We start from the raw sequence: 13,176 nt of genomic DNA, 5'->3' as shown, positions 1-13,176 counted from the left end.
TAAGCCTCCTTGACGTATACCTGTTATGGAAAGAATTGGGCTATTCTGGAAGGCGGTCGCAGAAGACTGTCCGGAAGAGGCAATCTTCCGTCCGGACACTCGACAGTTGTAGTTCGAATTTGTCCAGATTTAGGATTTTTGTAAGCCTATAAATAGAGGGCTCTAGGCTTGTAAATTATAAGAATTCTATAACGAATTCCACAGTGCTTAGAGACGGTGTTTAGAGAGAATCGAAGATCCACTAGCTCTCTAGTCGTTGCCGGTGTGTGCTAAACAGTTCTTGTGAAGTCTATCTTAGGGGTCGGCCCTAAGGTAAAGGAATACATCAAAGACCCCTTCAAGTAGGAGACTTGGTTGGGAAATGTTCATGATGGGCTTCATGTTATAGTTAAAGGTATGACTACTGCAATAGGTTTTGTGTGTATGAGTGCTTTGTAACTTGCTTTATTTTTGGATAATGGAGTTCCTGGGTTTGGTTGCCTTGGAGTGGTTTTTCTCTTCAAAGAGTTTCTACTTCGTCAAGAAATATCTTGTCTTCTTTAAATTCCACATTTAAGATATTTTGTTGCACACAATCACACAATTGGTGTATTTAGAAGTCAATATTTAATTTTTCAGTTGGTATCAGAGCTTGGTACACTCAATTCTAGATTTATGTTTCTTGAGTGTGATCTATTATTGACTTCTTTGATTATAATGGAAAAAGGTGAACTCCAAAGGATGTGTGACAAATTTTTTGAACAATTAGAAAATTGTAAAACTTCTAGCATAGATCATCTTCAAAGACTTGAAAGTTTTGAAAAAGAAAAAGGTGTGTTTATTAAAAAAATTAAATTTTTAGAAGATGCTCTGTAACGCCCCGCCTTTTTCAAAAAGGCGTAAGTGAAAATTTCGATTTTCACGTGACATTACGACATCATCAGAGTTATAAATTGACAGCGGAATATATTTTTTTTTATCCAACAGACTTGGAAAGAAATAACACATCAGAGCTTCTAACTGAAATACCTCAAAATAGATATATAAAGTGTAACTGAATAATTACACATAAGATAGTATTTGTGCCATACAAGGCACATATAATTTACAAGCCAAAATAACTAGAGTATAGTTAATACACACCAACAGAAATATAAATATCATTCTCAAGATAATATAATAAAGGACTGGAACACAGCAGTCCACAAAATGGAGGCATCCCAACCTCAAACACTGCTATCAAGATCACCTAAAGGTCTGGACAATCCTGATACTCATCTTCTTCATAACCTGTATTAATATATAACACAGAGAGAAACAATAATACAAAAATACCTAGTGAGTCCACTGTTTTCAATAATATGATGATTACTGATTTAATTAACAATATACGATGCAATGATATGATGTAATGACAGTTTTATATGCACAGTCTTATTTATTTTCTTCTTGCACTCCTCTCATACCAGGGCCATTAAATCCCTGTTCGTTTAAGCGGCTAATTATTGGAGCACAGACTCCCTTACCATGTTTTCTTAGCTTTTCCGCACTAGTAGTCAAAGTAGCATACTTAGTACATTGGTCATCCTGACAACCAAGTACATTGACCATCCCGACAGTCAATTAAGTAGCCATAACTTGCCTAGCACATTGACCATCCCAACAGCCAACTTGTACTTATTATTGTTTTTCGCACAGGCGGTATGCCTGTCCATTGGTCATCCCAACAACCAACTTGTTATTAACCCTGCATCAGAATTATTAACAGTATGCAATATACTATTCCTATGCATATAATTAAATAAAACAGAAATCACAACATTATAGAAAACAACCACGTATAATCCTCAGTGAGTAAGAATACTCACAGTTCTTTCCTGCTTCAGAAAGTATTTACAGGAATGATAACTGCATAATTATATACATGCAATAATAAATTAGTATAAAATACTAAGAACTTATTTTGACACTTTCATCACTTTCGACTTTTAACCCGCTTAGCCCAATTCTTAATATCGCTTAGATATTAAATCGGCATAAAATAGGTTAATTATATTACCACATATTTTATTCGGACATTATTACGGCATTTATTAATTAATATCTATAATACCCTTTAAGTAAAACGGCATTATAAAAGCTTATCTATTTTTACACCAAATCAACATAGTGCCTCCATTAATATAGTTAATGGGTTTTATATTTTAAAAGTACACAAGCGGTACAATATTAATAATCCTTATTTTAATCTTATAAATTTTGGGTGGAATAACGGCATTAGTGTTACTAATGCCTAAAAATACTTTTAGAATTTTGGGCGGCATAACGCTTTTGTAAAATATTACTTTTTACTCGGGCATCACAATGACGTGATTTATTGATTAAATACGCCATTTGAAATACTCTGTTAAAACATAATTTAAAACATTAGATACTTAAAATAATAAGTATAGTAAAATCATAAAGTATTTAAAATAAAATTAATAACTTAAAAATTACATAAAATAAATCAAAGCATTTAATTAAAAACTTACCAAATATTCATTCATATATATATATATATATATATATATATATATATACACAAAAGAATTAAACTAAAAAGGGCAGATGATGAAAAAGAGAAGTGGTCCATTTCCTTTTGTCTTATTTATCTATTAAGTTGACTAACCAAAATAAAAGGAGGACTTACGTGGGAAAGAAAAGGAGATGGGTCCATTTAGAATTGTTCTTTACTTCCTTTTTGTTCTCTTTTCTTTGCTTTTCCCAAAAGACTAAACAGACAAAAGGAGAGAATGAGCAAGAGAGAGAGAGCTGCTGGAACTAGAGAGAAAAGAGGTCTCCAATTCTGTCTTGATGCAACCAGAATACAAAGAAGAAGAAGAAGGACAGTTTCTGCAGAAAACAAGAACAGAAAAGTGAAGAGAAGGACTTCACTTCTTTGCTGAATTTTCTTCTTTCTTGTTAATGCAACTGGCCAGGAGACGTGAGGGAGAGTTTCGGGTTTGTCACTTCAAGAGAGAGAAGAATGACTTGAAGGAAGGGGAGAGCTGCTGCATTAAAATCCACAGAGAACAAGAGAGGAACAGAGTTCCTGCTAGAAAAATGGAGAGAAACCGAGAATGAAGAAGAGAGAAAGCTGTGCGTGAAATGAAGGGAGGTGCTGCACTCTTCTTATACACGCATGGAACGGTGGAGATTGCTTGAAGCTGGAATTGATCTAATGGCTAGGAGTCATGCTTGGGCAGCAAGTTGATGTGCTAGAGGAGATGAATCACGTGGTGGAAGAAGGTTCTCAACTTGGTAATAAATATATCTTATCTACAACAAACTAACATTGAGTTTCAACTAAGTTTCTAACTTAGTTTGCTGGCCGGTTCACTTGTGATTACTAGAAGCTGGGTATTAACGTGAAGGCTGGGTATCTTCAATGTGGGCTGGGCTGGGTTGCAACGTGGGCTGGATTAGGGGCTGGGTTCTTGGAGAATTAAAATGGCCCATTAATAACATAATTGAATTTTCGTTCTATTCAGAGGTACAATTTTTTTGTGGATGTTTTCGGGTACTAAATGGAGTCCAAAAATTATGAAATTTGGAGGGTAGTTAGAGGACTTCGAGATGAGCGTTCTGGCTTTTGAATAGACCAAAATGGAGTTCGTTTGATCACGTTTCCGTTATTCCAAAGTTTAAGGTCCGTTTGAGTTTTTATCAAATTAAAACTATAAATGCTTCTAAATGAATATTTTATTTCATAAATATTCATATATATATTCTTTTACCTTATTTTTAGGTTTCAAACATATTTTAAGATATTTTATTTAATATCTTAAAATACAGGGCATTACATGCTCTAATGCACTCAAAACTGCCTTTGGAAAAACCTTGTGATTATGTTATGAGTAATAATAATGCTACATCTTTTTCACATACTATGCCTATTCATAGAACAAGTTAAGGTCATCAGTAAAAAATTAGAGAGTCCTACCCCTCATGAAAAAAATCTTGTCATGTCTAAAAGGAATATCTCTAATAAACGGGTTTGGATAAAGGAAAGTGACAATCTTTGTTTCGTTTCTCATACTGCGTTAAAAGTCCTAGATACTTGCTTGTGGTATTTGGATAGTGCTTGCTCCAAACATATGACAGGTGACAGGGCACTCCTTAAAGATATTCAAATGGGCAGAGGAGGAAGAATTACCTTTGGAGATGGTAGTCAGGCCAAGGTAATTGGCAAAGGACAGATTGACATTCCAAGGATAGAAGTATCTCAAAAGGCCCTATATGTGGAAGGTCTCAAGGAAAATCTCCTCAGCATCGGCCAATTTTGTGATGATGACTTGGTTGTCCAATTCTCTAAAAAGGAATGCAACATCTTTGACAACAATGGAAAGTGGCTAATGGGAGGAGAAAGGACTAGTGACAACTATTATGGCATTCTAGGTCTCTCCTCAGATTCTTAGATCATCTGCAATAAAGCTACCATTGATGAAAGTGAGCTGCGGCATCAACGGTTGGGTCATCTAAACTTCACTGACATGCTCAAGATTGCTAGCAAGGAAGTTGTCAAAGATCTTCCTAAAATAAAAGACACTAGGAAATGACTTTGTAAATACTTGGTTTGAAGATTACTGCCACTCTTATGGAATTCAACAGGAGTTTTCTTCTCCAATTACTCCTCAACAGAATAGGGTTGTGGAGCGGAAAAACAGAGTTTTACAGGAGATGCCTCGAGTGATGATTCATTCTAAAAATCTTGCTCAACATTTTTGGGGAGAAGCTATCAACACTGCATACCATATCATCAACAGAGTCTTCCTAGGGCCAGAAACTATCAAGACTCCTTACGTGATTTGGCGAGGTAAGAAACCCAGTGTGAAATATTTTTGGATTTTTGGATTTTTGGTAGTAAATGCTATATTCTGTGTGACAGGGAAAATTTGGGAAAGCTTGATCCCAAAAGTGATGGAGGCATATTTTTGGGATACTTCACCAACAGTCGTGCCTACAGGGTTTATAACACCAGAACAGAAATAGTAATGGAGTCCATTAATGTGGTCATTGATGATGATATTAGGGCACATAGCATGGGGGAGATTTCGTAGTCCACCCTAGAGGATCTACCTTCTCCCACAGATAATGTAAGTGAGACTTCCTCTTCAGCTGTTGATCCTGTATCTGTTCCTCCTGTCTCTCCCATAGCAGCAAATGTTCTTCCTGACTCAACTGATGTTGTGCCTACTGAGGAAACTGATCCTAGATCAGATCAAGATCTAGAGCTGATAAATCCTCCAATTGAACCCTTCTCTTGGGTCAAGCTCAATCATCCTTCCAGGCAGCCTCTTGGGAATCTCAATGAAGGTAGACAGTTGAGAAGCAAAATAATCAACCCCTCTAATGGGGTTGCTAATCAAGTGACTTACAATGGCTATATGGCTCAATTTGAACCAAAGAAAGTGGAGGAAGCCTTGCAAGATGATAATTGGGTTATTGCTATGCATGATAAGTTGCATCAGTTCACTCGTAATGATGTCTGGACTCTGGTTCCCATACTGTCTGATCACAATATCATCGACACATAGTGGATTTTCAAGAACAAATCAGACGAACATGGCACGGTGATCCGAAATAAAGCACGGTTTGTTGCTAAAGGGTACACTCAAATTGAAGGGATAGATTTTGATGAAACTTTTGCCCCAGTTGCTTGCCTTCTTGTTGCTCTAGGGTACACTCAAATTGAAGGGATAGATTTTGACAAAACTCTTTCCCCAGTTGCTCACCTTGAATCTTTCAGAATTCTGCTCTCTATATCCTGTCATCTAGGCTTCAAACTTTATCAGATGGATGTCAAGAGTGCCTTTCCGAATGGCATTCTTCAAGAAGAAGTTTATGTGGAGCAACCAAAAGGATTTCTAGATCGTCACTATCCTCAACATGTCTACAAGCTGAAGAAAGCCTTGTCTTGTCTCAAGCAAGCTCCACGAGCGTGGTATGAGAGATTAACCACTTATCTTCTGGAAAAGGGGTTCACAAGAGGACAAGTAGATAGGACTCTCTTCATCAAAAATATAGAGAATCACAAATTCATTGCTCAAATCTGTGGATGATATCATCTTCAGAGCAACCTTAGATTCTCAAGCTCATGAGTTTGCTGAAGAAATGAAACAAGAATTTGAGATGAGTATGATAGGTGAGTTGACCTATTTTTTGGGGATGCAAGTCAAACAAACCTCTGAAGGGATCTTTATTTCTCAAGCTAAATTTGCAAAAGATCTGGTGAAACAGTTTCGTCTAGATGGGAAAAGCCATGCTCGTACTCCAATGAGCGTAAGTGTCAAGTTTAGTGCTGATCTGACAGGCAAGCAAGTAAATCCTACTCTTTACAAAAGTATTATCGACAGTCTCCTCTATCTTACAGCAAGCTGACTGGATATTGCTTTCAATGTTAGAGTTTGTGCTCGATTCCAAGCTAATCCTAAGGAATCTCATCTCACCACTGTCAAGCGCATCATCAGGTATGTAAAGGCCACTGTTCATTATGGTATATATTTTTCTCAAGAAACAAATCTTGTGCTTGCAGGATACTCTGATGCAGATTGGGTTGGATATACTGATGATAGGAAAAGCACCTCTGGTGGATGTTGATAAGTCTTGAATTATTCGATTCAAGACCCCTTAATTTGCATTTGTTAGACCTAGTTCGTATTGTATATATAACGTTTTTGTTGTAGTTTTTGTGTTTTATCTTATTTTCAGGTCTTAGTTGAAATCTAATTCAAAACTCTTGAATTAGACCTGGAAATACATCAAGGGCATTTTGGTCACTTCCAGAGTTCGAGACTGACCCTGAGAAGATGGAAAATCGTCCAAGGCATTTCGATCGATCTACTATTTGTACAGCCAATAATTCGATCGATCGACTCTTCGATCGATCGACATATTTTCGATCGATCGAATTCGCCGACTTCCAGAAAATTAGATATTTCCAGATCTTTGCATTCTTTATGCAATTCAAATCATAAGTTGGATTTTGTGGACAGAAATGGACGCCGACCAGCTCTATTTGTGTGGCTAGGATTAGCTCTTGATGTTCTTTTGTAAATCCAATTCTCTATATATATGAGAATAGGGTTTTAGGTTAGAGGATGCATCTTTTGGGGTTTATTCGGATTTGCTCAGGTGTATCACTTCAATTTCTTGTATTTTCATTCACTTAGATGCTACTCTCTGGACCGAAATCCAGAGAGCATGTTTCCTTGTTGTTTTTCCTTTGTTCTTCATATTCTAGTTAGTTTTCTTCTTCCTCTTTTGTAATCCGAATTTCTTTAAGTTTAATATAGTTGATTTCAATTCATTTCTCCTTTGTTCCTTTACTGTTTTCATTCATTTCCATGCCTAGATTAGTTTAAATTCATGTCTAGCTAATTTAGTTCTTAGGGTTTGATCCAAGTCCTATCCAAAACCATGTAGTGTTCTTGATGTTCTTGGGATTTTCTTTAGATGTTTGATGATTGCTAAGGGCTAGAGAATATCAAAACTCATGCTAAAAGGTTTTGGTATCAAGATTCCAATCAAATTTATTGATGAAAAAGAGCTTAACTTGTCTATGAGTTTTTCTTGAAGTCTTGAGTAAAACCAACATTCTTGGAAACAAGAATGATGTCTTTTTCAATGGTGCTATTTGACATGATGTATGTTTTCTCATTAGAGTCACATTATAGGGGTATGCTAGGGAACACCAATCATTTCACCCCTTTGGTAGTCTAGTTGTCTTTCAATTGTAGTTTAACTTTATGTGGAATGATTTGGTGTGAAACTAGATATCTTATCATTGTGGCCTAAATAGGGTTTTCATGTATTGTGTACACTTTTTAGGATGTGTTATAGAGTAGTAAGCTAGGGCACATTAGTCACTCCACACCTTTGGTAGAGTAAAATGTTTTTCAATTATAGTTTAATCTTTACGTGGAGTTGATTAATGTAAATCTAGGTGCTTTATGATTACGTCTTAACGAAAGTATTTTCATGTCGAGGTCGTCGTAGTGGTTGACGCCCATTACGCGCTCATATCAAGCATGTTAGGAAGATCCATATAGACTTTAAGCATTGCATAGGTTGAGGATTGGATAGGATCAACACCCTAAGTTTTCTTTTAAGTTAATTTCATTTCCCGCTTTCATTTCTTTCACCTTGTCGTTGTAGCTTCAATTCTACAACCCTTTACTTTTATTTTTGTTTTTAAGTTAAGTTAAATACGCTCTTTAGATATTCCATTACGCAAAACAACCAATAATCTCTGTGGTTCGATCACCCTTACTATAGTACAATCGATACGTACTATTGCGAGTGGTTCAAATATATAAATAAAAAATCCATGTGTAGTCGGCGAGTCCCGAGCTATCACCAGATGTTTTTATGTTGGTACCAATCTAGTAGCTTGGATGAGTCAGAAACAAGCCTCAATTTCCCTTTCCACTGCAGATGTTGAGTATGTTGCTGCTGGAAGTTGTTGTACCCAATTATTGTGGATGAAGAAATTGCTCTGTGATTATGGCTTCACTCAAGACATTATGGTCATTCACTGTGACAATACCAGCGCTATAATTATTTCCAAGAATCCAGTTCAGTATTCTCGAACCAAGCACATCGACATCCGGCATCATTTCATCCGTGACCTTGTCAAGTCCCGGGAAGTAGCTCTTATGTTTATTCCCACAGAAAATCAATTGGCTGACATCCACACCAAACCTTTTGATGGAAGCAAGTTTGTATCTCTTAGATAAGCCATTGGTGTTTGTGACATGTCCTAGGCAAGTCCCTGCTTCATGCTCGGATCAGACTTTTCTGTTCTTCTAAGTATTTTCCGTGGGTTGCATATTTTTTTTGTTTATTTAAAAAAGGGGGGGGGATTTGATGCAAGGTTTCTTCTAAAGTTTTCAGCTATCTCATGTATATTTATCTGTTTAGACAAGTTCTCTATGCTTTGATAGAATATACATTCATATGGTAAAGATTTTTAGTCTGATATGTGTTGAGTTTTCCTGCTACATCTATTTGATAGATAGTTACTTTTCTCATGTGATGAAAATGTGCATTATCCAATGCTCCCCTAAGGTATTTTTTTTCTCCTCTGATTTTTTTTGCTTCAGAAAAGTCTTTTGAGAGTCTTTTTTTGTGCTAGGACTGTCAAATTGACCAACTCGCTAGTTGAACCTAGATCCCATAAATTCTGGCATTCTTTCTAGGTTGCAACACCAAGTGATAAAAAGCATTCAAAACTGAATAAACATGGATAAATTAAAAGATCCACTGCTTTTGTGCTATAAATCTGTTCTAGAACTTGTCCCTATTGAAACAGTCAGTGACCAAATCATTGTGGAAATAGATGGTCACTAAAGGATGAAGTAAAAGAAAAGTGCTACAGCTTAGGGGGAGTGTATCAGATGAGGGTGGCTAGGCCCTAATATGATAAGGTTTGACTTTTGATTGGTCCAACAATGAAACTTCTCTCTTTAGTAATTTCAGTTGCTTTAAATCATATGAGCGAAGATCATACCTTATTGAGAAAGTCTTCACACACACACACGCATTGCATAAGTTTAGTTGACTATTGAAAAATTTCTGTCTACAGGGAAATTTATGTTCATTGATTACTAGACTCTTCTTTATATGTTTGCGTATTTTTGACAAGCTATCTTACTGTTTTCTTAGGTTTAGATACATGTGTGTGCTGATTTCTTGTTGAAGACCTATCCTTGTTCTTTTCTTTTATTTTTGGTTTTGGTTTTTCTTAATACTCTGTTTACCCTTTGTCCTTGTGTGACAAAAAGGGGGAGTATTTTTTTCGTTTTTTGGACCGGGAATGTATTTCCAAACCGATCAAGTGTTTTTTGTCCCAGAAGGGCCAAAGGGGAAGTTTGTTAGTATTTTATGTCGGCTACATTCTGGATGACAAAAACACTTTATGTAATGGTTGCAAATTAACAGGATGATCGGTTCTTATTCAGAGTCTTCATATATTCGGACAGTATTCATTTCAAAACATGTGACCGATCACAAGTTTCTAGAAGATGTCCATGAAGAGTCCTTGCAAATACCAAGACAGAAAAATTGGTTCCTGTGCAACCGTTCGAACAAGCCTTTGAAGGCGTCCGGACGCCTGTAGTGTCTAGCAGATTGAGTAGAAGACGTCCAGACGTCAGAGCAACACCGTCCAGACGCTAGGTCAAGCTTTTCCAATTTCTACACGGAGTTGGATTTCAAAAATTGACACTGTTTAGGAAGGTTCTGCAAGTCGTCCGGACGACGTGGCAACATGTCCGAATGCTGGCCAGAATTTCAAAATATTCTAGTGTTCCATTCGAACACGGAAAGGAGTTATAGTGAAGACCGTCCAGACTCTCCACCAAGCCATCCGGACATATACCTGTTATGGAAAGAATTGCGCTTTTCTAGAAGTCGGTTGCAAAAGACCATCCTGGCGAGGCAATCTTCTGTCCGAATGCTCGACAGCCAGAGTCCGAATTTGTCCAGATTTAGGATTTTTGTAAGCCTATAAATAGAGGGCTCTAGGCTTGTAAATTGTAAGAATTCTGTAACGAATTCCACAATGCTTAGATAGGGTGTTTAGGGAGAATCGAAGATCAGAAAGCTCTCTAGCCATTGCCGGTGTGTGCTCAACAGTTTGTGTGAAGTCTATCTTAGGGGTCGGCCCTAAGGTAAAGGAATCCATCAAAGACCCCTTCAAGTAGGAGACTTGGTTGGGAAGCATTCACAATGGGCTTCGTGTTATAGTTAAAGGTATGACTACTACAATATGTTTTGTGAGTACGAGTGCTTTGTAACTTGCTTTGTTTTTGGATAGTGGAGTTCCTAGGTTTGGCTGCCCCGAAGTGGTTTTTCTCTTTGCAGAGTTTTCACTTCGTCAACAAATATCTTGTCTTCTTTAAATTCCTCATTTAAGATATTTTGTTGCACACAAACACACACTTGGTTCATTTAGAAGTCAATATTTAATTTTTCAAGATGTTTTACTCGATTTTTCAAAAACCTTAGAGAGTTTAGCATTCTCTTCTGATAACTGAGAGAAATTCATGATAAAAGGTGTTAACAAAAAATAGAAGTCACAAGAGGATAAGGATCACACTTAGGAAATAAATCCTTTAAACGGAGTGTACCCGCTCTATTGCCAATTGTAAATTATAGGACTTCTAATTTATCAAGTGTGTGAAATAGTTTGCAACAAAATATTACAATGCGGAAAATAAAGAGACAGATATTTTGTTGACGAAGTGTAAACTCAATTAAGAGAAAAACTACCCCGGGGCAGCCAAACCCAGTATATCAACTATTCAGAAGATGAAGCTAGTACATAGACAGTAACACTCACATACCCGATGCAGCAATCGTATCTAGCACTTTTACGTGTAACCCAACACGAACGCCTCCCAACCAAGTCACCTACTTTAAGGGGTCTTCAATAGAATCCTTTACCTTAGGGCCAACCATTAAAATAGACTTCAGTTTAGCACAACAACAGCACTTGGCAATGGGTTGAGAGTGAGCGGATCAGCATAATAACTCTAAAAGTAAACTCTTTACGCACTACCGAATTCCCTACCGAATTCTTACAAATTACATGCCTCGGGGCCTCTATTTATAGGCTTCAGGAATCTAAATTCACATCTAACTTGAATTTCCTAGGAGGCGTCCAGATGATAGCACACGCATGTATCCTAGTCTGAGAAATCAGTCAAAGAGCAAGTCAGAATTATGCAAACATATAGTCGATAGACAAGGATAAGATAGGCAAAGATTTTCCTGCAAACATAATAAAGAAAATAACTTCCTCAACTCATGCAATGTGTGTATGTGTGTGAAAGCTTTTTCAAAGGTATGACTTTCACTGATATGACACACAACAACTAGATTTTCTAGACAAGAGAGAAAATTAGTGAGAGATTACCCAAAAGTGAAACCTTATAACTTACTAGGGCCTAGCCACCCTCATCTGATACACTCCCCCTAAGATGCAGCACCCAATTGTTTTTCTTGTACCATGAAGGACAAGGTAAAATTTTACTTGCACCATGAAGGACAAGGCTTATTTCAGTACAGAAGTAGTGAGAGTAAGCATATAGCATAGAAAACTGAAGAATTACTGCTTGATTCTTTTGAAACTACAACCTAGAGAGAGTGCCATAATTTTTAGGTTCTAGGTTCAACTATTTGGTCAATTTGACCATCTTGTCAAGAACTTCTCTCTTGTATAGAGTACCTAGAATCAAAAAGTCAGAGAGGAAAATACACACCTTCGGGCTGCCCTGGATACTGCATGAAGTCATCTTGTGAGAGAAGCAGCTATTAATCATAAAAAGTGAGCAGGAAAACTTTGCATATGTCAGACTTATGTTCTCAACCATATGTAAGAATAATTCATCAATACACAATAAACTATTAACCCAAAAAATACATGAGATAGTTGACATACCTTTGAAGGAACCATCCTGCTACAAAACTCCAAAAGAATTTTTTTTTTTTTTGCTTAAAAAAAAAAAAAACAAAAAACATCATACTATCAGAGGACAAGACAAAAATCTCATCCTAGCATGGGAAAGCATGTCTAGGACATGTCACAAACACCAATGGCTTTCCGAAGGGACTCAAACCTGATACCATCTAGAGGTTTGGTAAGAATGTCAGCCAATTGGTTTTCAGTGGGGATGAAAGAGAGAGATACTACCTCGGATTCCACAAGATCATGCAAGAAGTGATGTCTAATGTCGATGTGCTTGGTCCGAGAGTGCTGAACGTGATTCTTGGAGATGTTGATAGCACTAGTATTATCACAGTTGATAATCATGGTATCTTGAGAGAATTCATAGTAGCCTAAGAGTGTCTTCATCAACAGTAATTGGGTACAACAGCTACCCGCAGCAATATATTTAGCCTTAGTAGTGGAGAGAGATATAGAGGCTTGTTTCTTACTCATCCAAGGGACAGATTGTTTCCCACATAGAAACATCCTCCTGAGGTGCTTTTTCTATCATCAGCATTTCCAGCCCAGTCTGCATCAAAGTATCCTACAACGACAAGATTTGTTTCTCTGGAATACCATATGCCATAAAGAAGTGTATCATTTACATACCTGATGATATGCTTGACTGCAGGGAGGTGAGATTCCTTAGGATTTGCCTGAAA

General features: G+C 37.0%; 1 long non-coding RNA gene across 1 annotated transcript; it reads right to left on the bottom strand.

Annotated features, from left to right (window-relative positions):
• Positions 1-993: 993 nt before the first annotated feature.
• On the bottom strand, positions 994-2,099 carry LOC133865359 (uncharacterized). The gene is made up of 2 exons (XR_009899698.1): positions 1,848-2,099; positions 994-1,269 (listed from the first exon to the last, which is right to left on the bottom strand). It is a non-coding gene; the product is annotated as an uncharacterized LOC133865359 (long non-coding RNA).
• Positions 2,100-13,176: the final 11,077 nt, after the last annotated feature.

This window comes from Alnus glutinosa, chromosome 4, assembly GCF_958979055.1.
Source record: "Alnus glutinosa chromosome 4, dhAlnGlut1.1, whole genome shotgun sequence".
NCBI lineage: Eukaryota > Viridiplantae > Streptophyta > Magnoliopsida > Fagales > Betulaceae > Alnus > Alnus glutinosa.
This window is presented reverse-complemented; position numbering and strand designations above follow the sequence as displayed.